The following is a 21,875-nucleotide window of genomic DNA, read 5'->3' as shown; positions in this document are numbered from 1 at the left end:
TAAACCCCCACTTGGATTATAATAATTCAGTATACATTTGATGAGCTTTGCCAAGAAATATACGATATAAAGTTAGCAGCTATAAGTTGTAGAGGAACAAGGATCTGAATTCTCATCCGTCTTCTCCAAAATACTGTGGTGTCATAGTAAGCTTGGATAAATAAATGAGCGTGAGCATATGACAGCAATTGTGAGGGGATGGCTGAAGACTGAATTCATTCCTAAACTAAGCGTTCGTTAGAACCATCGACTGATTTTTTTTTTCCTAGTACTCCTTTTTTCAGTGTCCTTTTCAAACATGAGACGTAGCTCAGGGCATTAGGTCAGACACTCATTTAGTAGAAAGAAAAAGAGTACTTGTGGCACCTTAGAGACTAACCAATTTATTTGAGCATAAGCTTTCGTGAGCTACAGCTCACTTCATCGGATGCGAAAGCTTATGCTCAAATAAATTGGTTAGTCTCTAAGGTGCCACAAGTACTCCTTTTCTTTTTGTGAATACAGACTTACACGGCTGCTACTCTGAAACCTTTCATTTAGTAGAGAGAAGTCTTCTCAGCATCCCCTTATTGATCTAACCATAATTGCAATAAGAATATCCAATAATTCTTAAATAGTTCCCATTGCCACTTGGGAAGGCTACAAACATCATTATAAAAATATAGCTTAATTCACATCAATTTTCACTGTTTTCTTGAGACCAAAATTGTTTATGAATAAAACTACATTCAAAGATATGACCTGCCTAAATACTGTGGTGGAGTTCTTCAGTTTAGCTCTAGATAATCATAAAGATTTAAATGCTCTTTTAAATAATGAAATAAAAAAGCATGGGTTGTGGAAAATGATTGTGCCTTTAAAGATCCAGATATTAGCAAACTCTTGCTTAGGGATTGTTAGGGGGCTTATTCCTTCACCCATTTACTTCCCTGGTCCTTCTCGCATGAACAGAGAGCAACAATACCCAAAGTCCAAAGGTGCAAACAATTCGATGATTATTGGGGTGAACTTCCAGCAAGCATGATTCCAGTTTCCTTCCTTAGTATCCTCCTTCTCAGGTCTGACACCACAGAGCCTTACACCTGTGTCCCTGTTCCCTTTCCTACCCTTAGCCAAACATGATTCCAACTTCCTTACTCCCATTTCCTGTTCCCATTTCCCCCTTTAGCAAAACATGATTCCAATTTTCTTACTCACATTCCCTGTTCCCATCTCCCTCCCACACCCACTCACCCACATCCACTCACTTCCTCATTGACTACAGATTATATAGTAAAACTTGAGTTCTGCTTAGCTATACCTTAACCAATCATTTTCCTGAAATTTAACTAACCAATCCTAACATATTGTAACATGATTATGTAACCAATTATATCCCACCACCTTAATTAGTTTACACCCAGCAAAATTAATTATACAGCAGACAGGAACAATCACAGAACCAGAGAGATTATACAGACAAACAATAGCAAAGTGGGAACTATAATGACAAAACAATACGGAAGTGAGGATTTCACATCCCAGCTATTGATAAGTGAGTTCTTGCCAGACAGGATGCTATCAAACTAAGTTTCCTTTTACATTTTCTAGGCACTTCCCTTTCTCTGGAGGTGATAGGAATACAATTCTGTCCTGATAGTGCCTAACAGCCCAATAGCACCTTATTTCAATGTGACTAGTTTGGAATGTGAGGATGTGACTGTTCGCTTCCTAGCTTATGGCTGCCTCTGCTGCTTAGCCAAAGGCCTTAGCCTAAGAACAGGGCCTCAGACTGTCACAGTAAGAGAAGGCCCTTACACCAGCAGACAGTGATTTTGATTCTTTCTTTTATACCTCTAGAACTAGCCAAGTGATACGAATACACCTAAATTCTTAAAGTACAGGCCTTTGCAGACAGGCTTGAATATCTTTATCCTAACAGGGATAGTGATGTTTAGATTAGGTCCTAAGATTACATGACTCCTGCATGCTCTGTGTTGTCTGCTACAAATAGGTCTTTGAAAATATGTTATGGACTATGATATTTTTTATGCAAGAGGCAATAAGGTCATCTTGACCTGTATTAATGATTCTGTCTTTAATAAATGAAGATAAACAACTACATACTTGCAATTGATTATGTGTAAAATCCCAATGTGGTGTCAATACCAAGAGAGGGAAAATTGCTTTTGAAGTGAGCCAGCCACTCCCAGTCCCTATTGAAGCCCAAATTGATGGTGTTAAGTTTGTAAATGAATTGTAGCTCAGCAGTTCCTCTTTGAAGTCTGTTTCTGAAGTTTTTTGGTTGAAGTATGGCTACTTTTAAATCTGCTATTGAGTGTTCAGGGAGATTGAAGTGTTCTCCTACTGGCTTTTGTATATTACCATTCCTGATGTCTGATTGTGTCCATTTATCCTTTTACGTAGAGACTGTCCAGTTTGGCCAATGTACATGGCAGAGAGGCATTGCTGGCACATGATGGCATATGTCACATTAGTAGATGTGCAAGTAAATAAGCCTCTGATGGTGTGGCTGGTGTGGTTGGGTCCTATGATGGTGTCTCTAGAGTAGATATGGGGACAGAGAAGGCAACAGGGTTTGTTACAGGGATTGGTTCCTGTTTGTTCCTGTAATGTTTCTGTGGTGTGTAGTTGCTGGTGAGTATTTGTTTCAGGTTGGGGGGCTGTCTGTAAGCGTTGGCCTGCCTCCCAGGGCTTGTGAGAGTGGGGGATGATTTTCCAGGATAGGTTGTAGATCACTGATGATGCGCTGGAGAGGTTTTAACTGGGGGCTGTATGTGATGGCAAGTGGTGTTCTGTTATTTTCCTTGTTGGGCCTTTCCTGTAGTAGGTGATTTCTGCGTACCTGTCTCACTCTGTCAATCTGTTTCCTCACTTCCCCAGGTGGGTATTGTAGTTTTAAGAATGCTTGATAGAGATCTTGTAGGTGTTTGTCTCTGTGTGAGGGATTGAAGCAAATGTGGTTTATCTTAAGGCTTGGCTGTAGACAATGGATCGTGTGATCTGTCTTGGATGGAAGATGAAGGCATGTAGGTAAGTATAGCAGTCAGTAGGTTTTCGGTATAGGGTGGTGTTTATGTGGCCATCACTTATTTGTAGTGTCCAGGAAGTGGATCTCTTCTGTGGACTGGTCCAGGCTGAGTTTGATGGTGGGGTGGAAATTGTTGAAATTCTGGTGGAATTCTTCAAGGGCCTCCTTCCCGTGAGTCCATATGATGAAGATGTCATCAATGTAGTGTAAGTAGAGGAGGGACACTAGGGGACAAGAGCTAAGGAAGCGTTGTTCTACGTCAGCCATAAAAATGTTCGCATACTGTGGAGCCATGTGCGTACCAGTAGCAGTGCCACTGACTTGAAGGTATAGATTGTCCCCAAATCTGAAATAGTTTGGTGTGGGTGAGGACAAAGTCCCAAAGCTCAGCCACCGGGTGTGCTGTGACTACATCAGGGATAGTGTTCATGATAGCTTGTAGTTCATCCTCATGTGGAATATTGGTGTAAAGAGCTTCTACATCCACAGTGGCCAGGATGGTGTTTTCAGGAAGATCACCAATAATTGTAGTTTCCTCAGGAAGTCAGTGGTGTCTTGAAGATAGCTAGGAATACTGGTAGTGTCAGGACTGAGAAAGGAGTCCAAATAGCCAGATAATCCTGCTGTAAAAGACTGCCAATGCCTGAGATGATGGGGTGTCCAGAATTTCCAGGTTTATGGATCTTGGGTAGCAGATTGAAGACCCCTAGTCGGGGCTCTAGGGCTGTGTCTGTGTAGATTTGTTCCCGTCCTGTAGCAGGGAGTTTCTTGAGCAGATGGTGTAGTTTCTTTTGGTACTCCTCAGTGGGATCAGAGGATAGTGGCCTGTGGAATGTGGTGTTCGAGAGTTGTCTGGCAGCCTCCTGTTCATAATCCTACCTGCTCATGATGCCTACAGCACCTCCTTTGTCAGCCCCTTTGATTATAATGTCAGAGTTGTTTCTGAGGCTGTGGATGGCATTGTGTTCTGTACAGCTGAGGTTATGTCTAGTTGGAAGCCAGTGTCAAGTGGAGTGCCCCCAGGGGTCGGGCTCCTGAGGTCCCTTCCAACCCTGATATTCTATGATTCTATGATTCTATGGGGCAAGTGATGCTGTTTGTTCACTATTTCAGCCTGTGCCAGTCTGTGGAAGCACTCTGTGTAGGCCATTTTGACCATCAGGAGGAGTCCACGCAGAATTTTTTTCTGGTAGGAGGATTCCTGTGGGTCAGTGCACTGTTCAGTGGTGTGTTGAAAATATTCCTTGAGTCAGAGATGGTGAAAGTAGGTTTCCAGACCACCACAGAACTGTATCATGTGCATGAGGGTGGTGGGGCAGAAAGAGAGTCCCTGAGATAGGACAGACTCTTATTCTGGGCTAAGTGTGTGGTTGGATAGATTAACAATATTGTTGGGTGATTAAGGGTACCACTGTTGTAGCCCTCTGTGCCATGTAGGAGTTTAGATAGTTTACTGTCCTTTTTCCTCTGTAGAGATGTAAAGTGTGCGTTGTAAATGGCTTGGCTTGTTTTTATAAAGTCCAGCCACATGGAAGTTTGTGTGGAAGGTTGGTTTTGTATGAGAGTCTCCAGTTTTGAGAGCTCATTCTTGATCTTCTCCTGTTTGCTGTACAGGATGCTGATCAGGTAGTTCCTCAGTTTCTGTGAAAGTGGGTAGCACAATCTCTCACCATAGTCAGTGTAGTATGTCGATTGCAATGGATTTTTTACCTTCAGTCTATTTTGTATGATGTCCATCTAGAGAGGAAGATGATGTCTGTATCTGTGTGAGTATAGAAATTGTGTATAGAAATTTGAGGCACTTTCACTATATACATATATGTTTGCATAAGATTAGTTAGGTGCTAATGACTTGTGGGCCAGGTATTTCTTGGCTATAGTATAGGTCCCCACTTCAGTCCAGTAAAAATTCCATAATGTGCCTGACCTCTGACCCAAAATTATCATATATATTTGATGTGTGACAATATAAAATAGAGTGAAACTTGAGCTACATCATTGTCTTGTATACTGTGTTTTGTTTATAGGCTTGTTTTTAGTAGTTAGTCTACTCAGTAAATCAATGGAAAAGCTGTTCCATTTTACTTATTATTGAACTATACGGCCTAGTGGGCTATAAGAAATCAGTAGCCCATTGGGCACATCTTTATTGAAATGATAAAAGAGCACCATTATAAAATGAATTTTTAAAAAATAAAGGGAGACCATTTTGAATAGACCACGATGAGCAACATCTCATTCATCTCTACTACTCCTTAATCTAACAGAAATATTCATGTTGGTGTCTTGGTTATACTAGCAGCCATATCTATCAGCATCTAGTCAGTCAGTCAGAACAATGAGAGTTAGGCCTCAAGGTTCCAAAGTGTTTAATGTACAGTAACAAGAGAAATGTAGTAGTTTTTCCTGAAGTAAAATCATTTTGGTGTGTTAAACATGCACTCCCACTCATCTCCACAGAATGTCTTCTAGGCATCAGGAGACAAAGCACCTGTAGATGAGATGGAAATGGTATCAAATTGGATGATTTTTGCACAGAATCCTGAAATTACCTGTCCCTAATATGGCTTTTAAAAACCTTACTTGATGGTGGGGTGTCAAATCTGGAGTTACTTGCTCATGACTCATTGCTAAGATGTTTGATATGATAGTATCAAATTTATCATCTTTGACAAGTCTAGAAATCCTTACTCCCACAAACTGCCCTTTGACTTTAAGATATGACTATTCATAACAGAAGTGATTCTATAATTCTCACAAAGAGTTGGATCGCTGTTTTTGCTCAAAACACTGTTAAGTCTCCCAGATATTTACTATGTTTTTTTACTGGTAATGTACTTTGGAAGGGATAAAAATAAGACACAATTGGACAACTATATTTGATGTAAAGTTCAAATGTAAGAGACATCAGAGTCTGCAGATTCCCCCTCTCTCAGCCCCCATTTTGGGCCTGATCTTGCACCCATACAAGTTAATGGCAAAACCTCCATTGACTTCAATAGGTGCATAGTTGGAGCTTTTAATTCTTCCAGTTTCATTGTCTCTTCACTTGTGACTTGCTCATCCACTTTCTATCTTTAGTTCATTTAACACTGGCCTACAGCAGTGTGGTTCTCACTTTTTCTATGTACAATACTAAAGGCTAGTCCTGCAGGCAGTTATTACTAAGTATAGAAACTAATTTTTATGAGCAGTTCCACCTAAATGAATGGGAATAATCACAAAAATAAGCTGTGTTCAGCATTGTGTTTACAGGACAGTGTCTATATTTTGTGTATTGTATCTAGGGCAGTTTTTTCAGTGTTTGTGTGGAGTAGAGGCACAATTTCAATCAACAGTGGTGGGAGTTGTCTCTTTTTTGATGTAGTATTAGTTATATATGTTACTGTGTACATGTTCAGCGTCACACAGTAGCAAACACAACCAGAGATTTCCGAAGAATACCTTTTAAAGAGGAACTTGAATGCTGACCAGAAAAAAAGATTCGCCAGATGCCAACAAAAAACCCACAAAGATTTGGATGGCTGTAAACTTTATTCTTAAATACATATTTTTAGTGGGATTATAGGAGTCAGTGAGAGAGAGAGAGAAAGCATAATACAGTAAACGATGAGAGTACTGCCAGAACTGCATTACCTGAAAATTGTGGTTTACGGTAAAAAATAACAGAGTATCGCACCGAACGTGCTGGCCTGGCAACCCCTGGGCAGGTATGATGTAGGAATATAACCAATGCTGAAAGTTCCTGCTTCCAGGTAACAGCAAATCACCATAGCAACTGTAGTCTTAAGAATTTTGTAGTAACACTAGCTGTTCAAATTGACTTGCAAGGTATTTTTAAGAGAAATCTATCTTATCAACATCAGTTGTTTGTCAGAGCAGGCTGTATTGGATCTTAATTTATATTTTCCCTTTAGGATATTTAGAGAAACTGGTCACCAAAGCGGGAAATGTGATTTCATACTACTGCTCTGAATTCTACAAATCAAGCATATACTATATTAGTTGATAGCAGTCTGCACTCTGGGTTGACATGGCTATCAGCCTTAGCATCTGCGGTGCACTTGCTGTGCCTATGACTATTAGATGCAGCGGAATAATTTAGTTTAATTGTTTCAACTGGAACATGGGGCCTGTGTTACATGAAAATGGACCTTAATCATCAATCCCGATTCACGAATATGCAGCTTATCCCACCTCCTGGTGATAATATAACTAATGTATAGCTAAAATGGAATGAAGTAATTGCACTAAAGTTTAAAACACTGTGAAACTGGTAAAGAGGTTCACTGATATCAGGACAACGTTTTGTTAACATTTCTTTAAAAATTGGCAGTGTGGGAGATGAGGTCACTTCCCTTTATACCAATGGCTTCACTAACACACAGTTGTCCATGAGCAAATGCATTAGCAACATGTGATGTTGAAATTAATTTTAGTGCACTATCCCAATCACAGAAACATACGATTGGAAAAGATATCAAGGAGTCATGAGGTCTGGCTCCTTCCACTGAGGCTAGACCATTCCAGACAAGTTTTGTTCAACCGATTCGTAAAACCCTCCAGTGATGGAGATTTCACAACCTCCCTTGGAAACCTATTCCAGAAGTTAACTACCCTCATGGTTAGAACGTTTTTCCTACTATCTAGCCTAAATTAGATACTTTGCACCCCTCTCAGCTTGGTGTCATCTGAAAATTGTATAAATATATTCCCCACACCATTATCCAAATCATTAATTAAATTACTGAATAGTACCAGATACAGACCACACCCCTGCAAGACCCCACAAAATATGCCCTCCCAGTTTGACAGTGAACTACGGAATAACTACTCTGAGTATATTTTTTTCAACCAGTTGTGCACCTGCTTAATAGTAATTATTTCTAGAACACATTTCCTTAGTTTGTTTATGAAAAAGTAAAATGTAGGACTATGTCAAAAGTGTTAATAAAATTAAGATATATTGCATCTACAGCTTTCCCTGCTATCCACTAGTCAAATAACCCTGTCAAAGCAGGAAGTTAGGTTGGTTTGTCATTATTTGTTCTTGACAAATCCAGGCTGGCTATTCCTTATAACCCTATTATCTTCTAGGACAGTGGTGGGCAACCTGTGGGCGTGGGCTGCATGCAGCCCACCAGGGTAATCCACTGACGGGCCGCGAGACGGTATTTACACTGACCGTCCGCAGGCACAGTCACCTGCAGCTTCCATTGGCCGCGGTTCATAGTTCCCAGCTAATGGGAGTGGTGGGAAGTGGCAGCCAGCACATCCCTGTGGCCCACGCTGCTTCCCACAGCTCCCATTGGCCAGGAATGGTGAACCGCAGCCACTGGGAGCTGTGGGCGGCCGTGCCTGTGGATGGTCAATGTAAACACTGTCTTGTGGCCCACCAGTGGATTGCCCTGATGAGCCGCAGGTTGCCCACCACTGATCTAAAGAGTTGAGACAATCACCCCATTATTTCGTGAGCATAGCTAGTTAGAGAGAAATCTGTGAGATCTGATAGTTACCTTGTACACTAGGTACACCATACACTAATCTTACTATTGCAATTAACAGCTCAATTTGTTCTCCCATGTACTATATAAAGGAGGCAAAGCTTCACAACAGAATAAATTATGAGAGGTATCCCTGACTTTCACATTCATCTGTTAGCAGAGCTGTTTTATTGAAACAAAGTATTTTAAAGGAAGCGTGCAGCTTGCTTCTGAACTATGGTGTCAGTGGAACAAATGGAAACTACCAGAACATGACGAATAGCCCACTATCAGTTTAGTCCAATGTGCAGTAAGGGTTTCAATTTTACTTATTATTTGAAAAGTAACAATGCTTGCACAATTTTAGGAAGGTGAAAGAAAAACAGTAAAAGAATAAGTACTGTGATCCTTTCTTATCCTGACCTGCACAACTGGTATAGTGCAGCAGCAGAGAACAAACTCGGAGTTATACATTATATGAAGATTTTTTATATTAAGAATACCCTTCCCCAGACAGCTAGTATTGCATGTTCACTATTGCAAGGACATTGTGGGCATTCTCTGCTCGTATTCATTTCAAAACTACAACTGAACTGAAAGCCGTGCCATTTAAACAAGATGTACACTTGAAAACTTCTTTTTAAAATCCACCAAGTTTAATTGCAGTGGTTTTAAAAAAAATCATAAGGGAGCAGCACAATACCCACTGTGACAAGAGGTATAATTACTTCATGCATACGAATTAAATTGTGATTGACAAATGCAGTGATATGAAACATGTTGTAGTTAAATAATGTGCTTTAAAGCTTCCCTTTAAAGAAAGAAAGCTGAAAACAACATGTCAAGCAATTGTAACGGTACAATCATTTTAACATGTTGAGAAATCTTTCCTGTGCTGCAAATTAGAAATGCGGGTTTATTACCTATGGCAGTAGTGCTCAAACTTTTTCAGTTGTGCCCCATGCCCTTCCCAGTAAATGAATCTGTCTGCACCGCCCCTCCCCCCATTACTTCACAGCCAAGGCTTCCTCAGCAGCGCAGCTTGGGATGAAGAAGGAGCTGCGAGTGGAACTGGGGATGGGGGTTGTGACGGGTTGGACTCCCGTTCCGGGGTGCCACCTGATGTGCTGGGGTGCCACTGAGCTTGTCTGTTCCACCAGCCTGGGCTCCCTCACCCAGTCCTGCTGCACACACAGGTAGGGATGCACCCAGCTGTAGAATCACACAATCTGCAATCAGCTCTGTGTGGGAAGACTCAGCTCAGGGAATTGCCCAGCACTCTGCTGCACACACCCTCTGGAGTGTAAACCCAAAATTATATTGTCTTGCATTCTATAGAGATCTATACAGCGTAAGATGAAGTGTGGCGCTCCCACCCTGCACCCCGGGGGGCTGGCCCCAGCCCTGCCACGCACTCCCCCTAAACATTATTCTGCACCCCGTTAGGGGGCATGCCCCACAGTTTGAGAACCACTGACCTATGGCAATACATTAATAAGAAAACAAAACTTGTATCTATTTGACTTCTACATGTGTTCCTTTAAATGTGCAGAAGATATTTGAATCAATAAATAAACCTTATCAGAAGTCTGCAATTCACCACAATTCCACTGAGATACTACTCACTAAAAACAGACCCTAATAACTGTTAAAGTCCACACATTTCTCTCCTACCTTCAAACTTCATTTTTAAGAAACTCACTAGATTTTAAATACCAAGGCATCAATTATTGTAACACTACAGAGGACTCATTTAGTCATGTCCAGTAAAATGTTCAGCTCCTATTTTGTGTTTAAACACATTTTTTCAAAGAAAATTAAAGATCACGGATTTATTTTTAAGAAAAAAAACAAAAATCATAACAGGAAGATCACAATCAATGCTTCTGTGATAATGGCCTACACTGTACTGGACTAAGCTTAGAGCACCTTTAAGTTTATTAACATTGGAGGTAGCATATTACTCTTTATTTACATTTTTGGTAAGTTTCAGAGATATTTATCTGCAGCTGTGGGAAAAAAAAGGTAGAGAACTTCAGTTAGCTTGATGGAGTTGCTTTACCAAGGGCCAGGTTGTTGTCACCTACTTCAAGGGTGCAAAAAGAACCAACCAACATTATCTGTGGGCTGCTGCCCATTAGTGGGGCATAATTAGAGACTCTGTACCCAAAGCAGGGGGACCTCTCTCTCCTTGTACCCCCTGAAGTGCAAGAGACTCCAAGAAAGGGTATGGAGAGCAGCAGATTCAGGCAGAATTCCCAGATCTGCTCATGATGCAATGCGACTAAACACAGCCCCTCAACACAGAGCTGTCCCTAAAAGATACAAGTGAGCTCACATTAAATACAGTTTCCAAAATGTAGATGCTTGTAAAAAGATCATTCACCAACACAATTAGTTGTCATGTCTTTATTAAGCTACAGTCTTGAAATCTGGTACACTCATTCATTACTATATTATCTCATAAATGACATCTGTCATAAATATAAAGGGAAGGGTAAACCCCTTTAAAATCCCTCCTGGCCAGAGAAAAAAATCCTCTCACATGTAAAGAGTTAAGAAGCTAAAGGTAACCTCACTGGCACCTGACCAAAATGACCAATGAGGAGACAAGATACTTTCAAAAGCTGGGAGGAGGGAGAGAAACAAAGGGTCTGTGTGTCTGTCTATATGCTGGTTTCTGCTGGGGATAGACCAGGAATGGAGTCTTAGAACTTTTAGTAAGTAATCTAGCTAGGTATGTGTTAGATTATGATTTCTTTAAATGGCTGAGAAAAGAACTGTGCTGAATAGAATAACTATTTCTGTCTGTGTATCTTTTTTGTAACTTAAGGTTTTGCCTAGAGGGGTTCTCTATGTTTTGAATCTAATTACCCTGTAAGATATCTACCATCCTGATTTTACAGGGGGGATTTCTTTATTTCTATTTACTTCTATTTTCATTAAAAGTCTTCTTGTAAGAAAACTGAATGCTTTTTCATTGTTCTCAGATCCAAGGCTTTGGGTCTGTGGTCACCTATGCAAATTGGTGAGGTTTTTTATCCAACATTTCCTAGGAAAGGGGGGGTGCAAGTGTTGGGAGGATTGTTCATTGTTCTTAAGATCCAAGGGTCTGGGTCTGTAGTCACCTAGGCAAATTGGTGAGGCTTTTTACCAAACCTTGTCCAGAAAGTGGGGTGCAAGGTTTTGGGAAGTATTTTGGGGGGAAAGATGTATCCAAACAGCTCTTCCCCAGTAACCAGTATTTGTTTGGTGGTGGTAGCGGCCAATCCAAGGACAACGGGTGGAATATTTTGTACCTTGGGGAAGTTTTGTCCTAAACTGGTAAAGAGAAGCTTAGGAGGTTTTTCATGCAGGTCCCCACATCTGTACCCTAGCGTTCAGAGTGGGGGAGGAACCTTGACAACATCATGTGATTATTACGAGCTTCTAAAAAGGAAACATTTCTCTAATTTGAGTGAGCCATCAAAGGTCATCAAAAGGTTATCAGTAATTTAAAAAAATGGTTTCAACTATTCAAGTGCCAATTAATGGACATTAGGGGTAACGATGTAAAAATAATTAATTTTCTGTTCTATATAGGTTCTTATACCATGTTCATCACTGTAGTACCAAATACCTTGCTGTAGCACACTAAGCAACATAACCAACATCTCCCACAAGCTTCTTATTTCATCATCTCCCTAGGAGGAGAAATGTATGTAGCAGAGTGTTTTATTTGTGAATTTAGAGATAGATACAAGTATTCATGCACACGCACACACGTGCGCACAGTTATATATTTATGTTAGAGACAACATGGTCAAGGAAATATGCCTTGTACTTAAAGTTGAAGGTGGTGAGGTTTATACTAGTATTTGGTTCCTGTGGGATTTCATTTTGCAGCCTTGAATCACCTCCTGAGAAAACTTTGTCTTCCACTCAGATGAGTTTTACCTGTATTGTAAAGAGTTCCATAGTGCCAGAGGAGCGTATCAGTCTTCATCTCAAAAGTGGTTTGTCAGTAGTTATGAGGCTTCCAATTTTTAGAAGAGAAGCTTGACAAAGTTATCAGTTGCTTTTTATTGGATTTCAGCAAGGAAGATTTCCACAAATATATTCTGGAAAATGGTATGGGTCCAAGGAGGTATTGGTTGTGAATTTACTGGTAGGTAAGGAAGAAAACCTAAGGGAAAAAGGAGTTCAGGAGGCCTCGCAGTTTCTAAAGAAGACAATATTAAAGACACAACTGAAAACTATCTCAATGCAAAGGAAAGACAGTAAGAATAGTAAGAGGCCAATATGGTTCCAACAGGAATACTTTAAAGACCTGAAAATAAAAAAGAAATCCTAAAAAAGTGGAAACTTGGACAAAATGCTAAGGAGGAATACAAAAGAATAACACAAGCATGTGGAGACAAAATCAGAAAAGTTAAGGCACAAGATGAGTTACGTTGAGGAAGGGGTATAAAAGGCAAATAAGTGGAGGTTCTTTAAACACGTTAGGAGTAAGAGAAAGACAAAGGAAAGCATAGGTCATCTACTTACTGGGGCAGGAGAGCTGATGCCATTAAGAAAGGTGAGATTCTTAATGCTTATTTTGCTTCACTTAAAAGAATAATAATGATCAGATATTCAAAACAATTAATGAGGAAGGAACAAAAGCCAAAACAGGAAAAGAACAGGTTAAAGAATATTTAGGTAAGTTAAATCTGTTCAGATCAGCTGGGCCTAATGAAATTCATCTTAGGATACTTAAGGAACTAGTTGTCACAAACTCTGAACAGTTAGCAATTATCTTTGAGAACTCATGGAGGACAGGTGAGGTCCTAGAGGACTGGAGAAGGGCAAATATAGTACCTGTCTTTGAAATAGGGGACCAAGAGGCCCCTGGTAATTATTTAAACACATTTTTATAGGGCAGGGAACCTAACTTCAATACCTGGAGAGAAAATTAAACACACTTTTGAACAATCCGTTTGTAAGCATAAGGATAATAGGGTTATCAGGAGCAGCCAGCATGGGTTTGTCATGAACAAAATCATGGTAAACCAACCTAATTTCTTTCTTGGGCAGGGGTTACTGGTTAATGGATAAGAGCAAACAGTAGCTGTGATAACTTGATTTTAATAAGGCTTTTGCATAGTGCCACATGAGAGTCTCATAAGCAAAGCAGAGAAATGTGGTCTAGATGAAGTTACTCTACTGGTTGAAAGACCTTACTCAAAGAGTCATTGTGAATGGTTCACTGTCAAACTACAAGGGCATATCTAGTTATTTGGATAATGGAATGGAGAATATGTTCATAAAATTTTCAGATGACACCAAACTGGGAGGTGTTTAAGCACTTCGGAGGATAGGATGGGAATTCAAACTGAAGAATTGGTCTGAGATTATTTCAATCAAGATGAAAAGTCAATAAAGATAAGTACAAAGTACTCCACTTAGGAAGGAAAAATCTAATGTATATCTAGAAAATGGAGACTAATTAATTAGGCAGTAGCACTGCTGAAAAGTATCGAGGGGTGATAGTGGATCACAAATTGAATAGTACCCAATGTGAAGCAGTTGCTAGAAAGGTTCATATTCTGGAATGTATCAACAGGAGTGTTGTATGTAAGGCACAGGAGGTCATTGTTCTGCTCTACTTGGCACTGGTGAGGCCCCAGTATTGTGTCTAGTTTTGGGCACCCCAGTTTAGGAGAGATGTGCTCAAATTAGAGAGAGTCCAGCAGAGAGCAACAAAAATGATAAAAGTTTTAGAAAACATGATACTATGAGGAAAGGTTAAAAGACTGGGCATGTTCAGTCTCGAGAAATGACAACTGAGGGGGGACCTGATAACAGTCTTCAAATTTGTCAAGGGCTGTTATAAAGAGGACTGTGGTCAATTGTTCTCCATGTCCACCTGAAAGCATGGCAAGAAGTAATGGGCTTAATCTGCTGGAAGGGAGATTTAGGTTAGAAATTAAGAAAAACTTGCTAACTGTAGGGATAGTTTAGTACTAAATTAAGTTACCAAGGGACACTGTGGAATTCCCATCATTGGAGGTTTTTAAGAACCGTTTGGACAAACAGGTGTCAGGGCTGGTCTAAGTATACTTGGTATTGCATCTGCTGGGTGGAGGGGATGAACTAGATGACATCTCAACGTCTCTTCCAGCCCTACATTTCTATGATATCCAGGTTCAAATTCTCACTCTGCCTGATTCAGATCAGGGACTTGAACCCATGTCTTCCACCTCCTTGGTACCCAAATTATATCAGGTCATTGGATATTCTGATGTGAGTGTCTCCTATTGAGGTTGTTTTACTTTGTGTAAATGATTAAATATTCATTTAGTAAGAGAGAGTTAATGACAGTCTAGCCCAGTGATCAGGGCACTCACATGTGCAGTCAGAAATCTTTAAATCCCTACTCCAGATCAGACAGGGAGAGATTTGAACCTGTCTGCTACACTTCAGGTAACTATTTGGGTATAAAAGAGTGTGGTGTGTGTTGTACTACTATTACTACTACCACTTCTTGCTAATGAGAAAGGGCTGACCTGCCTTAGGCAGGTGCCTAAGTCCAGAAGATGGTTCGCAGCTGTTAATATTGAGTGGTGGGAGGTGCCTCCCTCAGCCCAGAGTTAGGCTACTGGCTAGCTAGGCAGGCTGTTTTCTGTGAACCCTTTTTGAGCACCTAACTGTCCTTATGCATTACATAGACAGTTGCAGGGCTAGATTCACAAAGGGATTTAAGTGCCTAACTGCCATTTAGACACCTAAATCCCAGAATCAGGCTCCACTAGTATTCATAAAAACCCCACTCAGCTGCTGCTGAACCCTGTAGGCACCTAAACTCACTCAGTTCCTAAGGTTTTGTAGAAAAAGCTCCCTAGACACCCATGTTTCTGCTTCAGAGCATGCCACACTGCTGTCCTCCAGATACCTAATCCCCAGTGCAATGCACAAATGGGAGGAAGACAGGTAATTATCCACCTAACTCAGAGGGGCATAGCCACTAAGCACCTCTGAGCCTGCTTATCAGATTGGGCTTGGTATGTAAGCTCACTAGGAGCAGCAGCTCCCTCATAAGTTTTAGCCTGGTGTTTAGGGTACTCACCTGGGATGGAGGAGAATGAAACAGTCCCTGGGCCAGAGAGAGAGTGAGCATACAGGCATGAGACTGATTCAGCAGCCTGATGGATAGCGCAATGAGGTGGGAGACCCTGAGTTCAGTCTCCCTGCTCAATCACTCTTTCCTTATTTATCCAGAGTAGAACAGTTTTAACAGGAGAGATTGAGCAAGCCCCAGCTCAGAATATTCCCTAACTCAGTGGTTTGAGCACACAGGTGATAGGAGGCTGATCCTTGTTCAGATTCCCTCTCCCCCCTGCCCCAGGTGAAAGGGAAACTCAAACTGGGGATCTACCATGTCCCAGATGAGTAGCCTAACCACTGAGTTAAACGTTGGGCAGGAGGAGGTGCTTCCTCCAAAAGAGTGTAGGTACCTAACTCAGAGAGAGAGGCTTTGCTGCTCACAGAGGTAGAGTTATTAAGTTGGCGTAACGGGGCAGCTACATCCGGGGAGTGAAATTTAAATGTAGATATTCCCATAGTTAGGTCAATGTAAGCTGCCTTCCATCGACCTAACTCTGTAGTGTAAATCATGCCTAAGAATCTCAAGCAGCGAGGGGTATCTCCCTCCAGCCTGGCCTTGGTAAACTGAACTCACTGAGTGGGGGGAACATAGAACACACCCCTTGCCTTGGCATCTTCCATTGTCTATGTTAGACAGAGAGCTGCCTAGCAAGCTGGGTTTTATAAATCCCACTCTTAGGCCTTGTCTACAATTGTGGCAGCATGTAGGGGACATGTAGTCACACACAGCAGTGAAAAGCAGGCTGCATCCACACTCACTGTGGTGTGTAGCTACAGGCCTCCGTGGAAAGCTCTGGAATGGGGGTAGCAGCGTGGAAAGGATCTGGCATCAGGACACTATACTGCTAAAAATAGCTGTGTACATATGGGAGGCATTACATGGGTATGTAAAGAGCCAAGTATGGTACATGACCTAAGATTCTGGTATGTCTGTATACTACTTGCCTAAGCAATGCCTCACACTCTGCTATTTATACTCAAGCTAGCTGGGCATACAATGTGTATGCTTTATATGCTGCTGTAAGTGTAGAAATAGCCTTAGGCACCTATTTTCCTCCATTCATTGTATTGAAAGCCTGAGCACCTAATTCAGGCTTTGTGAATCCAAGTGCTTTTGCCCTAGGCACCTATGTTCCTTTCTGATCCGAGCTCTAAGTACCCATCTATCAATACAACAGCAAAAAGCATGCACACTTCACAGAGGCAATGGTGCAAGACTTAAAAATGCACAATCAAACAAATATCTGTGCCCCAGAAAATTGACACCTATGCAATCTAGTCATGATTTTTTAATTTCAAAAAATAGATTGTTCACAGCCCTGTCATGCAACGTATGAAGTATGCACAGTGAAAACTAGAGAAGGTAGGAAATGCAACTTGGCTACATTCCCAAATATAACAACTCCTATTCCTGTTTTTATTGTTAAATATATTAGGAGCGGCTCTGACAAGCATGCAAGCATGAGTTACTTTACACACAAGTATATTCATAGATTCCAAGGCCAGAAGGGTCCACTGTGATCAAGTCTGACCTTGTGTATAACACAGGCCATTAAACTTCCCCAGAATCACTCCTAAAGCATATCTTTTAGAAAAACATCCATTCTTCATTTAAAAATTGCCAGTTATGTGAATTCACCATGACCTTTGGTAAATTGTTCCAATGGTTAATTACCCTCAGTGTTAAAAATGTATGCCTTATTTCCAGTCTGAAATCGTCTAGCTCATTGACTTCAGTGACACTATTTGCAACAAACTACTCACGTGTTCAAATATTTTCCAGAATGGGCCTATACTCTTTTCTTTCTAAAATATACTGCATCATGTTTATATGACATGAAATGGGAGTGATATGATACTGATGAAGGAATCTTAACTTTCCCCTGTCTGATTTTTAAAAATCTTAATTGTGCAGCTATAAGTACAGCTATGATATATTTAAAAGGGATGCACTGAATTTACAAAATCACCATTCTATTTGAAAGGATTTTTTTTTAAACCAACAAGAAATACCGAAGATTATTGTACATGAAATAAACAGTATTGCCAACCCCATGAGTATGTCAGCCCCTCCCCCATCATGAAATTAGCTTTAAAAATCAGCAGATTTAAAAGAATAATAATAATAAAGGAGTGGTTTTTATTTTCCTTCTGGTTTTTGAACCTCAGTGTTCAAGTGAGTTGTGTTTTCAAGCTTTTTTCCTAGAAACTTACTTTTGTTTTAAATAAAAGCTCACCTAATCTACATGCCTCCAGAAGACAATGCTTTAGGAAAAACACCAAATATCACCATACTCAAGATAAATCATGGGAGTTAGCAATACTGAAAAATTAGAGGCAAACAACATCTTGTTGCATTATCATAAGGACCAGGACCCCACGGCACTGTACAAACACAGAACAAAAAGTCCCTGCTCCAGGGAATTTACAGTCTTAAGTATAAGACAAGAGACGGAGGGAGTACAAGGAAACAAAGAGACAATATTGATCAGCCTGATAGCTTAAATAACCTGAGGCGAATGAGCTTATGTCTACACTTGGTGCTGGAGATGTGATTCCCAGCTCAAGTAGCTATACCTGCACTAGCTCTCATCAAGCGCGTGCCCTAAAAATAGCCATGTAGCCACAGTAGCACAGGCAGTGTGAGCACCAGTTCAGGCTAGCTGCCCTGAGTACACACACACCTGGACCCCGTGCGTATGTACTCAGCACAGCGGCTGCTCACCACCGCCTATGCTACTGTGGCTACATTACTGTTTTTAGCACACTAGCTTGATGAGAGCTAGCACAAAGATATCTGCTTCAGCTGGGAATCACACACCCAGCTCCAAGTGTAGACCTAGCCTTACTATATGCATTCAAGGGCAAATTGTATATAGTCAGTTTTGCTGTAGTGTTTCTCCTGTGAAATCATCTGCCCCAGTTCTGCAGAGTGATGCCTGTAGCAAGACCCTTTTTCCTGTGTGGGGTTGTATTGATTTAACTGGGATTCTGACTGAATACAAAGGTCCATCTGCAGGCAGCAGTGTGCAGGCCATAGATTCCTATTCTGGAAGCAGTGGCCTATGTGCTGAACTTTATACAAGCGAATAGTCTCACTGAACTCAGTGGATAAAGTGAAAAATGTGCATAAGAGTTTGCAAGGTTAGGACTTTGTTCAATTACCTCTTTGTGGAAGAATGACAGCAAACAGCAATCGTAGAAAGAGAACCATTTTTAAAAAAACAGGACAATGTGATTGTAAAACCACAGATATTGTCAGAGAGACTCAGAGCTGGTAAAGTCCCTGAAACCAATAAACTTTTTAATTGATTAGATGTCAAGTAGATAGTATACATTCAGTATATGCTGAAGGAATACCACGTATATATTATATACATTGATTGGTTCAGAGGGCAATAACAGTAAGATATTACCTGAAGGGAAAAATATTTCTGAGACGTTTGTATATTGCCTGAAGCTGACGTTTGGGAGCAATATGTATAATCAAAGGAACCAGTTTTACCAGAAGGCATCTTTCGGTTGGTTTTATTACTGTCATACTGATGACATCCAGAAATTGTGGGAGGTGCTTAACACCCTTGATTACTGCTTTTGGCATATGTTGAGCCAATGGAGGGTCATTGGCAGAAGGAGTGTTCCTGAAGAAGACCAGGTGCAGAGATTTTTTCCTACATGGAGAGCTAGTTCTCCTGGATGCAGGGAGGTGCACCACAAAGTGTCCCTTCTTTCCTTCCTTATCTTCCCAGTTCTTGCTCTTTCAACTCCTTGTTATCCCAGTCCCTTCTCTGCCTTCTCATTGCCTGCAAGAGTAATATATTTTTGTTTCTCTTTATCCACATGGTACCACTAAGTTATAGCAAAAGTAGCTCTTTGCTAAATTGGTTACTTTTCTTTTTCTGATCTTTTCCTTTTATTTTCTAAAGGAGAAAATAAATTAAAATGCAACACTACATTAAGCTTATACAGATAAGCACCCAATAGTCTGGAAACCCCAAAATTAAGGTTGAGTACATAGCCTTTTTCAAATGCATTATGTGATAACCTGTGATCATACAATTAAAGACTATCACAATGTAATATGTGCAAAAGGACAGAGTTAAGACTGAATGTTCAACTCTGACATTCACATTCTGTGACTTTTCATTGCTTAACTGTACAACCTTGACATTGCATTAGTTTTGGATTTAATACCTTTCAGATTTGGTCTGTTGGACAAGAAGCTGTATCAAAGTAATTAGGTTGTACTGTTTATATATAAATGAGTTGTGTGCCTGATCATGAAAGTGTATAATTATTGTGAATTAAGTGATTAATAGAAGAATAAGTGGATCATAGTTATGTTCTGTATATGGTATATCTTCCCTGCTTCAAAGTATGTGTTACGGTTTATAATGGGCATCTCTTACAATGTTTGAGGGCTGCACCCCCAAAGTGTGTAGGCTTATTCAAAGCTAATCCAAATCTCTAGAGCCTGTAAACGTCCCAAGAGTAGGCTCTGCTAAGATGTCTGGTACTTTTGTTTGGGCCAGAATTAAACAAAAGGGAAAACCTATCACAATCTGGCTATTTCAGTCCAAGCAGAAAAGCTAAAACCATAACATGGGAAAGTTAAAACTACTTGGTTGGGGAAATAGAGAGAAGTTAACTGAACAAGTACAGAGAAGGGCTAGTAAGATGATCAGGGGACTGGAAATCCTATCTTACCAGAGGGGACTAAAAGAGCTTGGCTTGCTTATCCTAGTAAAATGAAACCTAAGAGGGAGATATGATTGCTTTCTATAAAAACATCAGGTGCTCTACACCTGGGAGGAAGAAGAGCTAATTAAGTTAAAGACAATATTGGTACAAGAACAAATAGGTATCACCTGATCATGAATAAAGTTAGCCTGGAAATTAGAAAAAGGTTTCTAACTGTTAATAGAGTGAGGTTATGGAACAGCCTTCCAGTTAGGAGTAGTGGGAGGCAAAAAAAACCTAACTAGTTTTAAAATGGAGCCTGATAAGTTTAAGGATGGGTTTATAGATTGGGGTTGCCTATGATGTCAGGCAACTGAATTCAGTCACCCATGAATTTCCTTTCAGTCCTGTGTTCCTATATTAGGAAGCAGGATAGGTTATGGGTGATCTGCCTATTTGAAAGGACGATACAGAAACTGGCTGGGGTAGATATGTGAAGTCTGGCCTGTGAAATGCAGCCTCTGAGCATGGTAGTTAAGCATCTGAAAGCTGTCTATTAATCATCATTAAGAGTATTTGTGTCCTTAATGGACCATCTCTTAGAGAAAGCAGCAAGTCCAAATGTAAGGTGTCTGGAGAAAACTGGTTTGGAATGTAAGGTAGAGGCTCTGGATTAAGGAAGGCATGTCTGGGTATGCAAGCTAACCCTGCTGAAGGTGTTTCTTAACAGAGAAATCTTGACATGGCAAGGGGTTAGTATCTAATTGACCAATCCGCTTCCCTTGCTAGTCTGTGTGGCCAGAGAGGACATTGCTTCTGCAAGATGTAAGGTTATTCTCTCTGTGATAAATTGAGAATGCCTTATCTAGTTTAGTTGTTTCCAGTGTTGTTGTAGCCATGTTGGTCCCAGGATATGAGTGAGACAAGATAGGTGAGGTAATGTCTTTTACTGGACATAACTTCTACTAGTGGAAGGGATAGCTTCCAAACTTCACAGAGCTCTTTAAGTCCAGAGAAGGTAACCAGAGCGTCACAGCTAAATACAAAGTGGGACAGCTTGTTACGTATAAGGGGCTCACGCATGTTGTAGGAGACCACTTATAATGAAGTGGGCACTGAACACCTCTGCAGTCATAGGACAAAGATTTTTCCCACTTTTTGAAGTCTTGAAGCTCTCCAGTTTCCCAGTGAAATTGCTAACAGTTTCACTAGTTTCAGTGCAAACCTTCCGACACGTCAAGTTAAAGCTGAGATGCTGAAAGCAGGAACTCTAATAATTGGTTTGGATAGTGATGTGTGATAGGGCAGGAATCGCGTATTCTGGCATTGCTTGGTATTTTGGGAGGAAAGTCACAGAGTTTACATAGCTGATTTATGAAGCATCTTTTCATTACTGCAGCTGCCGCAACGTTTGCAGATTCTGAAGCAAGGAAGCAGCTCTAAAGAAGAGGCAACCACTGTTACCTGGTGCCCTTCTTTCTGGGCTACCATTGCTTCAGTGCTAAATGATCAGACATCAGAGGCCTGATCCAAAGTCCACTGAAGTCAATAGAAAT

The sequence above is a fragment of the Caretta caretta genome, chromosome 3, assembly GCF_965140235.1.
Source record: "Caretta caretta isolate rCarCar2 chromosome 3, rCarCar1.hap1, whole genome shotgun sequence".
Lineage (NCBI taxonomy): Eukaryota > Metazoa > Chordata > Testudines > Cheloniidae > Caretta > Caretta caretta.
Note: the sequence above shows the minus strand (reverse complement) of the source record.